This window comes from Protopterus annectens, chromosome 1.part0, assembly GCF_019279795.1.
Source record: "Protopterus annectens isolate FY-2018-M chromosome 1.part0, PAN1.0, whole genome shotgun sequence".
Classification (NCBI taxonomy): Eukaryota; Metazoa; Chordata; order Ceratodontiformes; family Protopteridae; genus Protopterus; species Protopterus annectens.
Window position 1 is genome coordinate 189,760,588 of NC_056725.1, and position 19,031 is coordinate 189,779,618.

At 42.2% G+C, this 19,031-nt stretch overlaps 1 protein-coding gene across 4 annotated transcripts in view; it reads left to right on the top strand.

The window, feature by feature from the left end:
• The window catches only part of ECH1 (enoyl-CoA hydratase 1), a 1,020,088-nt gene that overhangs the window by 384,613 nt on the left and 616,444 nt on the right, over positions 1-19,031 (top strand). The gene's annotated exons all lie outside the window — the stretch shown is intronic.

The following is a 19,031-nucleotide window of genomic DNA, read 5'->3' on the forward strand; positions in this document are numbered from 1 at the left end:
AGAGTTGCACATACTACAGTTATCTACGTTAAGGATGGCCTGACATAATGCTTGACTTTAGAATGTCATCTAATGACATTGGTGAACAGGTGCTTTTTAGCCATGTCATTGGCAAATATCCATTATAGTCCTGTGATTTCTGCCCATACAGTTAAGAGCTTTCTGCTTAATTTCCCATTACTCGAGGCAGCTGAGCAGTGTCACATGCCCTACCCTAGCTCCCTTACTTGTTATTTTGAATACTAATCACAATCATTTATAACATTTGTTAGTTGTTGATCACAAATTCATTTACAGCTGTAGCTATTAGTTTGTTGTTATTCAAAGGCAGTCTGGGCTTGTAGTGTTTGTTTTTGGCACCATCCCAGATCATCATCCATTGGCTCCATTACTGCCAGCCTGTCATCCCATTTGGGCCAGGGGATAGGGACATTTGTTGGACATTCCTGGGCTCAGTTAGAGCCCTGTCCATTAGCTATTTCTTGGGAATATTGCTTGGCCAGCCTGTTTCCCATTTGAAAGTCTGGAAGTAGGGAGTGGGCCAGCTTACCAGGAGTGACTAGTGAGTGTCTGTTTAAAAAAAAAAAGACTGCAAAAAGCAGTTATGAGGAGCTGCGCCCCCCCCCCCCCCAAATCAGTGGCACTTTAAAAAGTCTTGTTTATCAAGTGTGTGAAAATGAAAGAGAGCTAATGCAGTTAACTGCATTCAAAGATGTGTGTGTTTGTGTGTGTCTGTCTGCAGTTCCAAAGCCAACAATAATGGCATGACATAAACCCCAAATCGGAGAAAATATTTTAAATCTTAACTTAAACTTAAAAAGTTAACAGCAAGAGGTGCTACATCAAACAGTAATTATGAAAATCAAACCATTTCAAAGGGTAGAGCAAAGATATGAAGCAAATGTCATGGACATGCTGCAAAATCGGGCACAGTAGAGAGGTATGTTGGGGGGAAGGGAAGAGATGCATTTCTTTGCACTGTGTGTACTTTTTTTCATTCATTTGATTGCAGTGAGACATTTGTGGAATAGATTAAGAAAGTGGCTGTAATTCTTGGGCATGTGTGTTTGGGAGGGGATGTATATAAATGTCTGAAGAAAGTCCATCCATACTAGGCTTATTGACATTTAACAGTGGCTGTAACCAGCTCCTCCTTCCTAATTGGTATGTCCAAAGCTTCCTGGCCTCCTACATGGCTGAAGTAACTACATACAAGGCTTCATAAAGTTGTTTTTCTAAATCTGAGGCTAGGATGACCCCCACCCCCTTATGGAGATGCAGGGACCAACAGCCCCTCCCCCAGCTGAAAGTGCAAGCAATCAAGACTGCCGTGTTTTGGCATTACTCTTTCACACCAATCTTTGAATAGACCTGGGGTGACTTAATACTGCAAATGCAGCCTGTCAAGAGCAGGTTTTGTTTTTTTTTTTTTTTTTTTTGATTAGGGCAGTGGTGCAGCAGTAGCGTTGTTGCCTCACAGCAAGAGGTTCTCCCATTCGATTCTCCGCTAGAGTGCGGGGAATGCCTTCTGTGTGGAGTCTGCATGTCCTCCCCGAGGTTGGGTGGGCATCCGAAAGACATGCGTAAATGGGCGTGCCTTCGTTGAAGGTTGAACGTCGAGCTGGCACCTCTGCGTTCCTGAAAATCTACTGCCAATCATTAGCGGACCAGAGTTCCACTGTGGCGACCCCTAACCAGGAAAAGTCGAAAGGCAAACAACAAAAACAAGGCTAAAGTGTGAGTCTTTTTAATATGATATTGCACCTTCAAGCTTTCATCTTGCACTAGATCCTTGTTCTGTTCTTTCTATTGCCCATTCACCAATGCTGTAGCTTGGCATGGAGGAGATGTTGATTAGCATCCCACAGTGTCTGTGGTGAATATTAATCTGGCACATAGTCCTGAACCCCCCCCCCCCCCCCCCGAGTAAATTTGGAAATAGTCAGTGAATTCCTTTCCTGTGGTGTAGTAAGGATGTAACCTCCATGACTTTGGTGGAACTGACCCAAGAGGAATGAGATAACATATCAGGACCTCATGGTCTGAATTGAAGCAGGGGTCACCTGTATGGTAAGATTAAATGGTAATTGTTCGTATTACCAAGTCTTGCAGTGAGAGTCCTGGAATGTGGAGACATATCTAAGTACATATTTAAAAGTCCAAGCTTGCCATTTCAGAGAATGTTCCCTTTTGTCTGAGGATGGTGATCTTAGAAAGGTATCTTTGTAATAATATAATATGTTGGGTGAATGCAGGGGGCTTGCTCCCTCATTGGTGGTTTGCCAGGTGCAAAAAACAAGAGCAGCAATGTTTGATATACGCTCTTCCCCCTGTATTTCTAGTCTTCATTTTCAGAATTTCTGTACCCTCCATTGTGAACTCTGACATTTCAGTAGGGAGATGAGTGAACATCAAAGTATCTTGGGTATGTAGATACTATCTTTATGACTGGAGGTAACATAGTGAGGGGGATGAGTAAACTTGGGAGTAAGAGGATAAATAAGAGCAACATCCTTTAGAATCACATCCAGCATCCATCCAGAGAGAATCCTGGCCAGAGTGAAATGTGTAGAGAGCACAGTGAGCCAGTGTCCTTGGTGAATGAAAGACAATTGGCATCCTCTTCAATAATTGGAGATATTTTTGTTGTATTCTGAGTGTGCTGGAATGTAATTCTGATTGTCTTGACACCACCTCTGCAGGATGCACTTATAGACTTATAATTGGTTTACTTGTATATGGCTACCTATCTTGTAGACTAGGAGGGTGTCAGAGAAGACCACATGGTTAAATCCCCATGATATCAGCTTCATGTATTCACTTGTTAAAAAAATGGGTTTTCTGCACTGCTGTGATACTTTGAGTAAGTGTGTGCATGCACGTGCAACCTCACTCGCTTCAAGGACTGAATGCCATTCACACGAACAACTGATGTCATGATCCAAAACACTTAGGAATATAGAAGACCATTGGACAGTGTAGGCCACAACATTGTTCTCCTACATGGTTCTGAATGCCCTCCTTTCCTCCCATCTCTTGGCATGACAAGTACCAAGTTATAGAAAAACGCAATGCAACTAATCATGTTTCTGTAAAAAAGCAAGAACCCCTTAAGATAATAAATAGGTAAAATGTGAAAAAAAATCCTAGCTTAAGCCATCGACAACAAGGAGACTTGATTTTCAAGGTGCTGGGGTAAAATTTACCCCACAGTCCTCCAAATGTCACTGTTCGGGTGCGGAGGTAAGAACATACAGTGACCATAGTGTACAGGACTAATTAAGGACACGTGCTCCTAGCAGAAATACTATAGGACTTCTCAAAAGGTGAGGCCATTCGGGAAGCTTTGCATATTTCTACAGTCGGAAAAAATTTCTAAAACAGTGTAGAATGAATGTATTGATATGAAGAACACTGATTCATTCATTGATGCAAAGATACATTAAATTCAAGATGGTACATAAGCTTTCGTGATTTTAAAGCTTAAACTGCTTTTCATAAGCCGTATTTATAGCTAACTTGTTAGTTTACTCAGCATTGTCCTTAGTAAGAGTTAAATGATATATACAAAGGTTTAAAAGCCTAGGCCCAGGAAAGTTAAGGTTTATCCTGCAAGGTTTGGATGTAGAAATGTAATGATTTCCAAACATCGGAAGAGCATAAAATGTCCAGTGTCTTGAAATCAGTGCCACTGCAGCTTGTGTAGTATTTGTGTGTGTGTGTGTGTGTGGGGGGGGGAGGTTACATGTTCACAAAGAGCCCAAGCACAACAATGAAGTAAAAATTTAAAAAATAGACACAATTTAATGTGTGTACTTGCGCGAGTAGAATTGTTGATTCAATCTCAGGACTAGCAGAAATAAGCTTAGGGTGTTTGAGGTGGGGTGAAGAAGAAGGGAATTGTGTTAGATATGCATTGCTTCACACAGTGTGCAGCACAGTTCATCCCATCAGAAAAATTCCACCAATCCCCCTCCTTTTATGAAGGCACCCCAACCTCTGACTAGTATTAGTGCCTTAATTTCCTAGAATGATATGCAAGTTGGCCAACAGACAGAGTTTTAAATGCTGTGCACTCTGGGCTTCTCTTTTGTCAGCAGTTTGAGCAGGGTTTGACAGATTGTTCTGAATGACCTGTGTAGAGTAGTTATTGTTGAAACATATTAAGTGCCCCTTTTCTCATATGCAGCCCTGAGAATGTCCTTTTCCTGAAAGGATAAAAACAGGAGAGATAGGGGTCCGCATTACCTGTGAGCCCTTTCCAGCATGAGCTTTTTATAGGCATCCAGGTCTAGTGTATTTCATGCCTACAAAAAAAAAATTCTTTCTTCAATACACTCTTGCAAACCAAAGATTTGGGCATCGTCGGCAACAAGTTTTCATGGTCATAACAATGAATTATTTGACTAAGCAAATCAATTTTAAAAAATGGTGCGGTACTTCTGTTGACCTATAGCTCTGGTCTTTGAATTACAGCTTCTAGGTTGGTTGCATATTCTGCAGCTCCTACCACAATGGCTTTAATGTTTTGTACCTGGAGCTGTACAGGTGATTAGGAGGTACTCCTTGACAAAAGAGAGGTGCTGGATAGAACTTGCTAATAGAGCCTTGTCCATTCCCCTCGTCCACAGATGACATGGTTTGAAACTGCATACCTTCCCGTGGAAGAGAGGCTTCAGTTGTCTGCGATATATTTTCATTTCCTAATTCACTTCCAACATAACTCTGGGTTTAACTTTTGGCTTCTTAAGCAGCATAAGTGAGTGTATGCTTGACTAAAGAAAGTGCACTATTAAGACATAAGCAAACCAAGATGTACTTTTAAATAATTGAAATAGCCTGAATTTCTCAAACAGTATACTTGCATTGCCTAAAGCAAACTGCAAGTCCCCTCTTAGCCAAATTGTCATACGGAACTGAATTAGAGCTCAAAACGTGACATCAGTTGGTTCTCTTTAAGATTTTATTAAGAAAGTAGCAGCTAACATGCATCGTTGTTGAATACAGTTAAAAAGCGCTTCCATGCGTTAGCATTTTACATTCTGAAGAGAGGTCTTTTGAGAAGGCAACCAGAGACTCTTGTTCAGAGTTTGAAAGACCTTCTAGGCTCCAGGATGTCTAGTGAGGTACTTTCTCATCCCCTACCTCCAATGTTTACTTTGACAGAGACCTCTGCTGACGTTCGTATTGATCACTGCTGCAGTAGCCTTAACTATATGGTTATTTCCTGCCTAGGGTATAACAGCTGGGCAGCTTCCACATACCCAAACTGACAGGCAGCTCAGGTGCAAAGCCCTTCAGTGCTTTACTGCTGCAGAAGAGTATGCTTCTCTGAGGCTTTCAAGGATTGCTAGTTTGATTGTGATTTCCTTTTCTGGGCAGATGTGTTCCCTTTCAGGAAAAAAAACTTTAATTTTGTTGTTTTATTACATTCTGCTTCAAGAAAATTATTTTAAAGTTTGTTGTGTTTTTAACAGACTGTCTTAAAGCTGTAATGCACTGGCTTTAAAAAGAGCACTAGTTTTTCTTTCGACTGTAAAAGTTGTGTAAAGTAACTGAAAACTTTTTTTTTTCATTGGAGAAACTGTTTTTATTTTACATTTGTGGGGCTGGCATAGTGTGTTAAAGTACTTCTTAATGTTTTTATTTTCTTTTGTCAAAAAAGAAACTTTTTGGACTGGTAGTGTTTTTAGGCAATTGCTGCTGGGCTTCGCTGAGAAAGAGTTACTGTTTTTGGCTTGACCATGGAGCAGACTGCCGGCCCCACAGTTGGTTCTTCCATCTGCAAAAAGAAATAAAATTAAGCAAACAGCTTTTGCCACCACAACAGACTAGCAATTTGCCGCTGCATCAGGTGGGTGACTCTGCTGTGCTTATTTGTTGTACCTCCCACCACTCCTCTTTACCTAGGATCCCTTTGGTATAGCACCTATAGCCACTGTGGAGTTTTTGCTGTTTAAGCTTGATTCCTTAGGACCAAATCAAGCTTTGCTAGGACCATTCTCTAGGGATTACTGGACTCTTCCCCTTCCACTTCCCAAATGTAGTTAGCTAGGGTAATCTACCCACATTGCTAAGGCTACTACAGTAGTGATCAATATTAGTTAACATTACAGTATAGTCGTGCAAGTTAAACTTACTGTAACAGTAGATGTTCGAAGGATTGCTGCTGCAGTCACAGCTGCCTCCCACTTTCCCCCTTGTTTTTTATGTCTTGGTGTGACTACATTTTGTTGTTCTAACATTGTCCTTTAAGGGCTCAACCTCCCCCTCTGCCAGCAGGAAAGCTCTGTTGGGCTTTGCACCCAAACTTGTCTTTTACTCTGCTTAAGCTGCTTGACAGTTTGGGTATGTGGAAGGTGCCCTGAAGCTTGGCAGGGCTACTGCAGCAGTGATTATTCAAATATCTAGTGTTAGGGTAAGTATAACTTGCACAGGTGGAGTTTGCTGCTGTGGAGGCCACTGTGCATTAAGATGATGACAGCATCCTCACAAAATGAAACCATTCCATACTCAGTTTGTCCAGGTGCCTCCCTGTTGGTCTCTGGTTTTTAAGTCTGCCAAGGATGAGGGTGGTGTTTCAGTCATGACTGTCTGACATCTCCTCCCAGGCTGATATATATTGGACCCACTTTGAGTGACTCCATAAGCTAAGCCAGTTGTTGAAATCTGTCTTTTGTTTGTATTACAGCATCATTCTTGGTGATGATAAAAATGCAGCTCAAGGCTTGGTATGTACTGCCTCTGACTCTTATTATTATGAGAGCTCCATCATATCTCTTCAGGGAGGTACGTCTCAAGCCATGTGTACTATAACAGTTTCTTATGTGTACTTGTGATGGAAATAGTGTGTCTGTGTCTGTGTGTGAATCTTTGCTCCCATCAGGCAACTCCTTGGTCAGTCTAGTGAGTGATTCATCAGCATGTTTCACTATGGACTAATCTGTGATTAGGATGTTGGATTATGTGAAGGTTTGATGTTTACAAATGAAATAATTACTGTGCAAGTATCATGAAGATGAGAAATTTTAGATCCGATAGTCAATTTTTCATCTCATCCTCGCGTATGGGTTCGGATCCGATCCATCAGATCCAGCTCTGCTGTTAGCAAGCCCGTGGTAAACAGAATGCTGTTGGATACCTCCCTTTACCCACAATGGATCTCTTCCCATTACCTCAGATCTTGTTTGACGCTTTGCAAAGATGTGGTCCGATCAGCTAGCTCTTGTTGGTAGGTCATATAATTAGTCTTTTTACCTCTTTTATCTCCTATTCTGTAAGTTTGTAGTGTATTTAACCTTTTCTACCTCTCCCTAATAGTTTGTAGCTCTTCTTCGCAGTAACAGTCTTTTAATTGGGTTACTTTCATTTTTCTCATTCCTGCCAGTAACCGTTTTTATAGGTTACTTCCCTCCCCTTTACCTTTATTCTGTCTGTTAAAAAAGCTTCTGTTTCACTATCCTGTTATTTCTGAGTGTGTGTGTGGTTATGTGAGTGGGTTCTCTGCCTGTCCCTTTGCATTATGGTGGAGAAACCGTCTGACTTCAAAAAATGCACAGAGTGCGGGCATAAAATTCCTGTCAGCGACGTGCACTGTGTCTGTGCGTCTGTGTGTGTGTGCGTCTGCGTGTGTGCGTCTGCGTGTGTGCGTCTGCGTGTGTGCGTCTGCGTGTGTGCGTCTGCGTGCGTCTCTGTGTGTGTGCGTGTGTGCGTGTTGCCTTGGCCCCCTACATTTGCAAGAGGATTGTGCGATTTGCAACTCATTCAGTCATCAAGCTTTTAGTAGAGAGGAGGAATAAGCTCATTTTAAGGGGCATGTTGCCTTCCGCCATTAGGGAGGCTATTTCTGGAGATAATAAATCTGGTACATCCTCTAAAACAAAATGTGAGCCCAGCTTCATCCTTGTCTTTTAAATCCATTGGAGAAAGGGGGAAAAAAGACTTTCTTTGGCGCTGACAGACTCTTCAGAGCCAAAAAAGAAAATGTCCACATCTCCTGGTTCTGGGGAGTCTCTGATCTGACCGAAGCCTTTGGCTGCGATCTAAACCATGTTGGATCTGACTTCTTCAGCTCTGATCCTATCTCGTAAGGATGGATCAGATCCATGGATGTCAGATCCAACAACTAGCCCATTCAAACCTATTTTGGTTTTACTGAGGACACTGTACTCTCCATCCTGTGATCCGGTTCCATCGAGGGAGCCTCCTCCTTTTTATCAAGTCCAAGGGCTCCATCCTGCCTCTTCCTCCCATTTGACTAGGAGCCTTACTGACGATGATGTAGAATGGATGGTGCAGAAGATTTTGTGGGCTCAGGGCATCACCAAATCCCCCTTGACCTCGACCCTTAAGGTACCAGGTCTGTCTAAGCTGTCCACTCTCCCGCTCTCTCTTCCTCCTCCAACTTTAAGGCAAGCTTTGGAGCTGTCTGATCTGATGCACCCAATGTCTTTTAGCTCTGATCTAAAGTTGTCCTGGTCCTTAGATCAAACTTTCGATTGGAGCTCCTCAGCATTTTTGGAGCTGGAGAGTTCCTGGAGCCATAGTGAACCTTGCAAACCCCAAGTGCTCTTGAGTCTCAGGTATTCAGAGCAGTCTATGCACCTCTGAGCTTTGGCAAAGGTGAGCTCTGCTCTGGCTTTAACCCTGTGTGACCCCATCCCAAAAGCATGGCTTGTCAGAGCCAGAGTCCTCGTCCATTCAGGAGCAATCAGCCTTTGGGGCCTTGGAGAGGGCTGTACCTGCCACTGCAACTAAGAAGTCACCTGCCCCCTCTGATCCATTATCCCAGCAAGACCCTGCATTCCTCTTCTAACCACCAAGTTCATTGGGGACAGCAGGACCTCATGCACCAGGATACTCTTCCAGGTACCCCCGACTCTTCCGATAACCTCCCCAGACTATCCCACTGAGGAAGTCCCTAGGAAGAGATTATGCAAGAGGAAGCATTTGGACTCCACAGAGGAGGCAGCCATGGAGGTCACTGAGCTCAAGGTAAGGGATCCCCACGGTCACCTCCTGAGAACATGTCCTTTGGGGAGATTCTGAAACACAGGGGTGGCTGGCAGTCCAGCAATCCTTTACCTGAGGCCTTGGTGTACCTGGGTGTGTTTGGTTCCTGCTCATCTACTTCTCGAGTGACTGCACCCACTGATGAGCTCATAGGTTTGATCTCATGGTGGGCATGGTAGACCCCAGACTCGGTCTGTTCCCTGGACAACAAATAAAATTATAACCACTTCCTCAGGACCTTCTGCACAAAAGGGGTTGCAGTAAATACCATGGTTGTGGCGGCAGCGACAAAGAAGGAGCTCTCTGAGGAGAGTTTGACTATCCATCCTCCTAATAAGATTCTAGGATGATGGATAGATGTGGGAAGAATGTCTTTGCATCAGCAATCTTGCCTTGCTGTCGCTGAATTACCCTTCTCATTTCACCAGGTTGCAAAGGGATCTGGCCAAGGTGCTCTCGGGTACCCTTAAAGGAGCAGTAGCTGAGGGAGCTTAAGATAAGGAAGCTTCCCAGTTAATCACCCTGCATTCAGTAGCCAACTCTTCTATGAGGCTCACTGTGAATGCAGCCAAAGGAATGAGCAGGATGGTGGGTTCTGGCAACTCTATGAGGAGGTATGCCTGCTTGTGCCTTTGCGATTTTGTGGAACCTTTTAAGTCTTTGTCAGCACCCTGTTTGATGGCACTTCTCTATTTTTGAACCCAAAGCCAAAGATATGCTGGTGTGAGAAGGAAGGCAAGACCCTATCTGCTGTGGGCATAATTTTTCAGCTCGTCTGAGACCTTATACCAAGGGTCAGAGAGGCAATGGAAAGATGTGGTTCAAGAAGTCTCAAGAGTCCTACCAAGATACAAACAAAGTTTTCCCCCAGAGGCAGAGGGGGAAACAATAATGGAAGACATTGCCCTTATGGCAGAGTAGGTCCGCAGAACCAAAGGTCCCAGGAGTGCTTCTTCGGGAAGTTCTTTTAGTGCTCCTGAAAAGGGCCTGATTGTCCACCTCTGGAGGGAGTTGGGGATGGACTATCCATGCATTGGAGAACCTGGCAAAAGATAACTTCCGATCTGTGGGTGGAGAGGGTAATATCCAGGGGTTACCAAATTCCTTTTTCTCATCAACCCCCTCCCAACAAAAAAAAATCCCAGATGTTCCACCCAGTCAAAGGGATCAGGCAGTCACCCAAATTCAAAAACTGCTAGGAAAACTCCTCCAAGAGGACCCCCGAGAGCAGAGACGATTGGGAACTTACTCAAGGTTCTCTTTGGTTCCAAAGAAAACAGGGGACTGGAGACCAATCATTGATCTTAGCAGATTGAACAAGCCGGTTCAACGTTGCAAGTTCCAAATGGTCATGATGCAGTCCAGATTTCCTTTTCTAGAACAGGATGATTGGATGTGCTCTATAGATCTTCAGGATGTGTGCTACCATATAAAAATGGATAGATGCTCCAGAAGATATATATGCTTCCAGCTGAGAGCCAGTTATTGCTAGTTTGGAGCACTGCCCTTTGGTCTCATTACTGCCACCAGAATGTTTACGAAATGCATGGAGGTGGTTGCAACTCGCCTGAGACAAGGATTCTGGGTGTTTTTCCTCATTTAGATGACTAGCTGATATCTGCCCCAACCAAGCATCTACTTATTCACACAAGACTCTACTCTTCATCTTTGCTCCAAGCTAGGCGTAACCATAAACTATCAAAAGTCTCCTTTGGTGCCCACTCAAACACTAGAGTTCATAGGGACACTACTGGACACCAGTCAGATGATTGCGAGACTTCCTCCTTCAAGGGTGTTGACAGTCAAGACGGCAAACTTCAAAGCTGATCAGAAACAAGAAGGTACCCGTCTGCCATGTTCTACAGACCTTAAGATCTATGACCACAGCAATTGTGCTAGTTCCACTCGCCAGGTTTCGCATGCAAATTCTGCAGTGGCTTCTGTCTTCTCAGTGGTCAATAATTCACCAACCAGTGTCTAACTCTTGAGTTAAAATCCACAGTCAAACCTTGGAATGAATCCTGGCAATCTTGGAAATCTAATGCTACTTCAGAAAACAGAGCGCATTTTACTAACTTAAGGTCATCAGAAAACACAAGTCATTTAATAGTATGTCTCCAAAACTCTCTTGGAGCTCTAAAAAATTTTTGGCAAGAAGTCAGTAACTTCACAGAACTTATTATGCCTCACACTTCAACTATATCCTGTAGCTTGTCAGCAGATGACTTTCACAAACACTTTAGTAACCTCCCAATTGTGATGAAACCCCACACACGTTCCTAACCCCCATCACAATATCTTCTTTCTTCTATTTTCAGCAGATCTTGTCCAATGAAATTCTCCTTTTACTGGAACAGACACATCTGGATGGACCCCCAGGTATAGTCATCCCATAGTTCATCTGTCACTGTTGTGTCCTCAGTGTCAACTCCTAAAACACATCTTTAATATGTCTTACTGTCAGCACAATACCTGATATTTGGAAATCTGCCATAGCCAAACCACTTCCCAAACAAAAACAACCCACGCTTCCTTGAGCACTGTTGCCCCATTTCCATCCTCCTAACCCTATGCAAAATCTTTGAGAAAAATGTTTACCTGCAGCTCACAGAATATATAGATAACCATCCTCTGTCACTAAAGGAGCATGGCCTCGGGTCAGGGAGGAGCATTGCCACAACACTAATGAATTTCTTATGCCAGTGGACAAAGGCATGTATTTTGGTGCAGTTTTTGCAGATCTCACAAGAGCCATCAAATACTTCTTATACGCCACCATTCAGAACTAGGCATTAGTCTTGATGTCATCCCCTGGTTTCAAAGTTATCTGACTAACCGCCATTTCAGTGTTGTAACTCATGCACCTCACACACTTTTCCTTTATTTGAAGGTGTACCTCAAGGGTCTGTTCTTGCCCTTCTTCATTTACAAATTTCCACTGGATCTACCTCCCCTTTCTGTCATCTTATACTCTGATGACATGGTCCTCTGCCCTTCCTTGGCTAACTTGCAGCAAGATTTACAATCTGCCTTTCAATCACCTAAGTGAGTGGATTACTACAAAACTCATACTAAATGCAACCAAAACTAAATCTGTGCTGTTTGGAACTAAACATAAGGGTAGCAGATCCGTAAAAATGTTAACAGTCAAGTTCACAACAATCATCCCCAGGGCAAGTCTTCTCTTTCAAGTATCTTAATCTCTGGTTAGACCCCCCCCCCCCACTCAACTTCAACCTGCATCTTGAAAAGACATACAGAAAAGTTAATCCCCTAGTTTTTGGGTGCAAAATGGCTGATTTTCTCTTGTACTCTACCACGTCAGCAGTAGGGAAATGAATTGTACTCCCTCAGGATGTATTCAGGAGCTCTCTTGTGTCAGCAGAATAAGAAAACATCACTACTACTCAGGTGGTAAAAAACAAATAATGTAGCTTTATCACACACTTCCCCAGAAATGACCTCTGCACAACATTAAAAAAGGCAAACTAGCTCCAAGTTAAACATAGCAGACCCGTTTCAGTACTCACAGTTGCTAAAAGCTTCGACATGCTGTCCTTCCTATGACCTCAAAACCTGTTAAGATGACCCCCCCATACAACTTAAGAAACTTGAATCTGTCAAGGCCTGTAACACACATCCCTCTCTCCAAGCTACGAATCTCTGACCTTGCAGCCTTGGTGCTCTGTCTCAAAATGTGGGAGTCCCTCCTACTTGAAAATGGTCTAATTTTCCTATTTCTTGTTCTTTTCTCTACTAGAATCTCATTTAGTTGATTGAGCAGAATGTATGTACTACCCATCAAGTCATACAATGCAAATCTAATTTAACGCTTCTCTGCTTGAACTACTCCACTAATATCCTTTGCTCCTTTCACATCTGTAGCAGATTTTAACGTAACTTCACAAATGTTTTGCAGGCCTTTGTACGTATTGTATATCAATGCATGTATGTTTCCTTTGTATTTCTAGCATCATTGTATTGTATTTGCTATCATTTAAATGTGGTGGTCCTCTCATTTAATTTGTACATCTGGTCATTTATTGACCCTGGGCTGAGACTGAAACTGGGCAGAATTCTTCTGTGCTCTAATCTGGTAAAGAAAGTCAAATTAATAACGTTCAGTGAATGATCTAATCAAATCCCAAAATATTTAAAGGATGCATCTGTTTCTGTTTGGGTAGTGTTTTGAGTACGTGATGTAGGGAACTGGGAGTACTGGTTAGTTTTGTTTTGGATGGATTGAGAATTAATTTGAGGTTGAGTAGCCTTTGGTGCAGGGAGTCTGTGTTGGTTTGGAGTTGTGATTAAACTGTTTCCACACTGACATTCAATCTGTAGATGACCATCAATACACAAGTTCAGTGGTAGATAGGGAGGTTCATAAGGAAGTGGGCTAATAGAGATAGTAGGAGAACGAGGATGGAACATTGTGGTGCACCTTTATGTAGTGGAGAGACTGTTCAGAGTCCATATTTTGACTCTGACCAGTCTATTGGTCTTTAAGCCAGGCAGAAGCTTCTGTGCTAATGCCAGTTTCTGCTATTTTGTTTAGAAGTAGGGTGTTGTCCATGAGATTAAATGCCTTAGTGAGGTTATTTGTTCATACTGTGACGGATATCGTCCATAAAGGACCATAAGGCAGTCATGGTGCTTTGTCCTGGCCAGAAGCAGTATAGAATGTGGTACTGATGAAGGCACGTAGAAAGCTGTAGTAGGCAGTCCTTTCATGGATTTTGCCTAAGGCAGAAAGAATAGAAAGATTGAAAGTGGCTTTGCTGTTTAGAAAGATATTTAAACAGTATTGGTTGTATTTATCTTCTGTTTGTATTTTGTTCTCCGTCTGGGGAAACTCCATTACCTTGGATCTTTGCACTCAGCCATCAGCTGCTAAAATAACATAAGTATCGTTTTTGCACTTCTGATAATTTTACTGTATTTAAGGAGCATCCTGTATGTGTTGCATTTACCTCACTTTAGTAGTGTTTCAAAGCTGAACTGTTTCTACTGCTGCTAGAGTACCTTATTACATTGTGTCTGCAAAAAGGACGCTAATATCTGGATTGTGTGGTTTCCCTGCCCTTGAGCTCTTTTTAAAAAAAAAAAAAAAAAAAAAAAAAAAGACAGGGTTTTCTTTTATACATGACAAAACCAGAAAGAGGCATTGCAGTGTTGTGGAACATTTTTAAGACTGCTTCAAATCTTCTCAGGATACAAAATGAATGATGCTAAAACAAAGGCAATGGCAGTAAATTATGTACCCACACACAAATTAGTCCAATATCCATATTTATGGGACACAAAATGAAATATTTAGGAGTATGGATTAGAAATGACTTTTTTTTCTGCTAAGGATATGTGGGAAGAGACTAAACAGAGGATGATACAAAAATGAGAAATTGGAAGCTTTGTTATATGGATACTAAGATACAAGCAAATAAAATGTTTAGTCCCTTTAGTCTTATACTCAGGTCAGGCATATGTTTATCAAACAGAGGAGAAGCTGTGGATAAAAATTAAAAAAAGAGTTGAAGGATTTTTAACTGGGAAGGGAAGTCAGCAAGGGTCAAGTGGAATAAGATGATTTTTCAAATAGAACAAGGTGGACTAGGATTACCCAACACAAGCAGAAAACTATAATTGAAAGCGGAAAGGCGTAATGATGATACAGGATGATGCTCAAGAAGTAAGGAGAGATTGGGACTTTGGATGCAGACTCTTAAGGAGAACAACAAAAGTCATACAGAGTATTATATTCATAAAATAGTAGGGAGTGTTCTAAGAACTAAACCAGCACGAGAATGAAGAAAAGAGATTCTGCCGATTTAGAGATGACTGTGGTTAGGGATACAGATAATGGGCAAGAGGGGGCTGGAATTTATTGGAGAGAACTGGTAAAGGAACCAGGGTATTGGGAGCAAACAACTAGAAAGGGAAGGCTAATAGAACGAGAACAGGCTAAGAATTTATTTAGACTGCATGTTAGAGATTGCCTTCTCTATCAAGGATTGATATCCGAGTATAGGCGGAGAGAAAGAAATAGGGGGGGTCCTAAATGAAAGACCAGCACTGGTAGAGTTTTTAATAGAGTCTAGAAGAGAAGCTGCCAGTAAAAAAAAGGAATGATTAGTAGAGCATATATAATATTGCATGATAATTATAAGACTCTATCAGATGAACTTATAAAGGATTGGGAAGAGAGGTTGGATAAGCAATTCACAAAGAGACAATGGGGGGGTATATGTACATATCACAAATGTGCAACAAACTCTAGAAAATGTAGGATCCTTGCCTGGAAACATTTGCATAGGTATTTTTATACCCCAAGTAGACTCCAAATTATTTTTTCTCAGGTGGATAGCAAATGTTGGAGGTATGATGGGCAGGAGGTGGCTGGGAACATGTTTTTTGAGACTGTAATGAGCTTGGCCGACTTTAGGGATTCCCTACAGACTGCTGTGTTATAGATGCTGGGTGAGCAGATTGGATTGACTGGGGAGATGATTTTTTTCAGCTATGATACAGAATTGGAATTGCCTAGACATAGTAAAGGCTTGCTGAGTCTAATTATGGTGGCAGTCAAAAAAGCAATTACTAGAAAATGGAAATCCAAGTCTAGACCAACTTTACTAGAAGTAGTGAATATTATAGAGATAAAACAACTGGAACTGGGATCTTTAGAAAAGGGATGGAGTAAACTACATAGAAAAAGTTGGAGTTGTGGGAGCAAATATATGCAGAGAAGGAACGAGGTTTAAGAGACAGGATTTGAATGAGCCATCTAATGCTCACCTGACAATGACTGAGTAGATTATAAGTGATGTATAATGTTTGCAAAGTGGTGTCAATGCTGCTTGGTTTTTCATTTATAATTTAATAAAGATGTTTATTGAAAAAAAAAAACTGTTTTCTGACTGCACTCTTTTGGCAGAGGTGTGCTGTAGCAAACCTGCTTGAGTTAGGGCTGCTGGCTATAGTGTGTTTTCCTGATTGGTATGTGGGTCTTGCTGTTGTAAAGCATTTTTTCTGATTCTGCGCAAGTCCAGAGTTTGCACTAACCTGCTCTCTGTAGAATGGAAGTTAGCAGTGCCTTGTATAGATGCAAACATTTTTTAAGTTAAAATTTCCCTTAGAATAACTATCTCTGCAACCTTCCCCAGTCCACCTGCTGTTCTAGGAGTGTATGGGCTGTGCACAGAGCAGCATCACCTTAATAGATGGCTGCAGTTCACGCTGAGTATAGAACCCATTCTCAGTCCATGTGCTGTCATCTCAGTCCAGTTAAATCTACCCGCTCTTCTGCTGGTTAATCCCATCGTAAAAAGCCTGAAACCATGGATAGGCACTTTCCTGCTATTTCTGTGGCCAGCCTGGTGGACTTGGGCATCTTGAGCCAATGTAGCGATTGTCTGATGTATACTAACAATCACTTAATCCTGAAACACAGTATGTGAGTGATGTAGTCACACTATGAAAATTGAGAACTCTCACATACTGACAAATCAGATGATAAACAGGTTGTCGGGACATGCACATCATTTCCCTTACTTATTAAGGTCTCGACACATATACCCACATATGTGAAGGTACTAACAAGTAACTTACCAAAACCTCAGAGGCCTCCCATTCGCTGCCTTCAGAAACCACATGCAAGCAAAACCAAGTCAATACCAACCACTACACACAAAAATGCACACCATGGTGTCTCCACAAGCAAGACCCTAAGTCAAAACACCACACATTCAAACATTTTAGTAACAGGAGACTCCATTGTGAGACACACATATGCCCTCCTCACCAGGCTGAATAAAGAGAGGGTTATAGTCAGTTGCCTATCGGGGGCTAGGATTTGCCAGATCACACTGGCACTCGGGTCACTCAACCACAACTACCAGTATGATGCCTAGTCCATGTGGGTGTGAATGACCTGAGACTTGCCTCCCTGGACTGTATGAAGAGACATAATGGTCCTCTCTGAGTACATATCTTCTTTCAGGTGGGTGTGAGCCTTGCAAGGAGCAGCATTCTATGCTTACCAAGAATACCACAATGCAAGCAGAAAATTATTTTCAATAATTGGCTTAGCTTCTCGTGTCATTCCAAGTGGATCCAGTATTTGTCTGTCTGGGACAACATGATCTACAAACCACGCTGCTTTTCCAAAAATCATCTGCATCTGGCGTGGCTAGTCTTTCGAATACTGACCAAGGTATTAGCCACCCCATAGTGCCTTTTTTAGGCAGTGCCAAACCAACAGACCTACCATCGTAAGAAATTCTTCTATTGCCAAGCTGACGGTATAAACTGCACTCCCTGGAAGCTCTCTTTATAGAGAATGCTGACATCTGTGCAGTTAGAGACATAGTTCAAGGTGCTTTCTGCAGTGCAAGGCTGCAGTGAGTATCACACACATTCAGACCACCCTCTGAAAAGAAGCAAATGAAAGGGAGGGGTTTCCATTTACATAAAAAAGGATGGCTCACTTACGCTACTCCATGTCCAGCTGACCATAGCCAAAATCCCTTACCGTATCATCACTAGCTACAGCCCTCCACCGTATCATTGCTATCTACAGGCACCCCAACCATTAACCATGAAAACCAGTCTGCATACCTGAAGTTGTTTGAATCGCGTATCATTCAGCCAGATGGACTACTCATGATGATTTTAACTACTTCTCCATAAACTAGGAAATGTACACAACCACTAACATGCAAGCTCAGAGATTCCTGGACTTTTTCAATGCAAATGCTCTGGAACAGCTGGTCTGCACTCCCACTAGGGGCTCAAATATCAAGTATACTTGACCTAGTATTCTCAAACATGGGGGAATGTTGCACCCCTCCATTGTAATGTTCTCATTGGTAAGATTGGATCATAAATTGATTTCCTTAGAAATGTAATGGTAGAACCCCCATCAAACCTTAAGAATTTTTCCAAGGTGAATTACCTTTTGTTAAGTGATAGCATAGGTAATTTTAAAGCTCCCCCTAACCCTGAAAACACAGAGGCCTATGCAGAAGTAAACACAAATGACCTGTACAACCACTTAAACAACTGCTTAAAAACAGCAGTATCTGACCGAACTAAACCAGGTATAGCCGGTAAAGCAAGTCACCTTGGTGTACCCGTGGCATAAATAGACTACACAACAGAAGGAAGAAATTCCTGTCTGGAAGTAAGACTGAGGGTACACAACAGAGGAAAAAATCGCTCCTTAGTCTCAACAAGCAAATCAAGGAACTAGCCAAGTATTCAGAAACAAAACACAAGACTATAAAATAGCCCCTCCAAGCAAAAGATAATCGCAAAGCATTTTTAGTTATATCCGAAATCATAAGGGAAACACTCAACAGTGTGCTGAGTTGGCTGTAGATGGCACTACCCATACTCTGCCAGAAGAAATAGCAAACCTGCTGGCTGATAAGTCATCCCTGATTTCGTCCCCTCATCACCTCTGGCCACTCCCTACATAATACCAACTACCATTCCTTTCCCTGTTATCACAAAAGAACAGGTCATCACTGGGCTCTCAAAAGCTAGAAGTGCTGCATCAGTGGGCCCTGACTGAATCCCAGGGTGCAATTAAATTAAAATGAAACATGACCTAGCGGACTCACTCAGATCTCTCTAGACAGGTTTTCTCCCAGTAGAGTGGAGGACAGCGGCAGTCATACCTCTGGATAAGGGGGAACCCAGGAAAGTACTCACCCATGAATCTGACTAGCCTCATATGCAAGGCTATAGAAAGGATAGTCGTGGATCTGATTAACGACCACATAGAAAATCTCCAGACTCTAGACCTGATCCTGTTTGCTTAGTCAAGGGCAGGTCTTGCCTACTTAGTCTGGAGGCTGTATTAAAACCTTAAATTGATTTCTACTCTGCCACCATTTGTGTTTTAATATAATAAATATATGTTAGGACTTTGTTAAACACTAATCTATGCTATTCAAAATAAATGACTCCATCGAGACCTCTTACTCGACTGTATATGGAGCACTCCATCTATCCAGCGT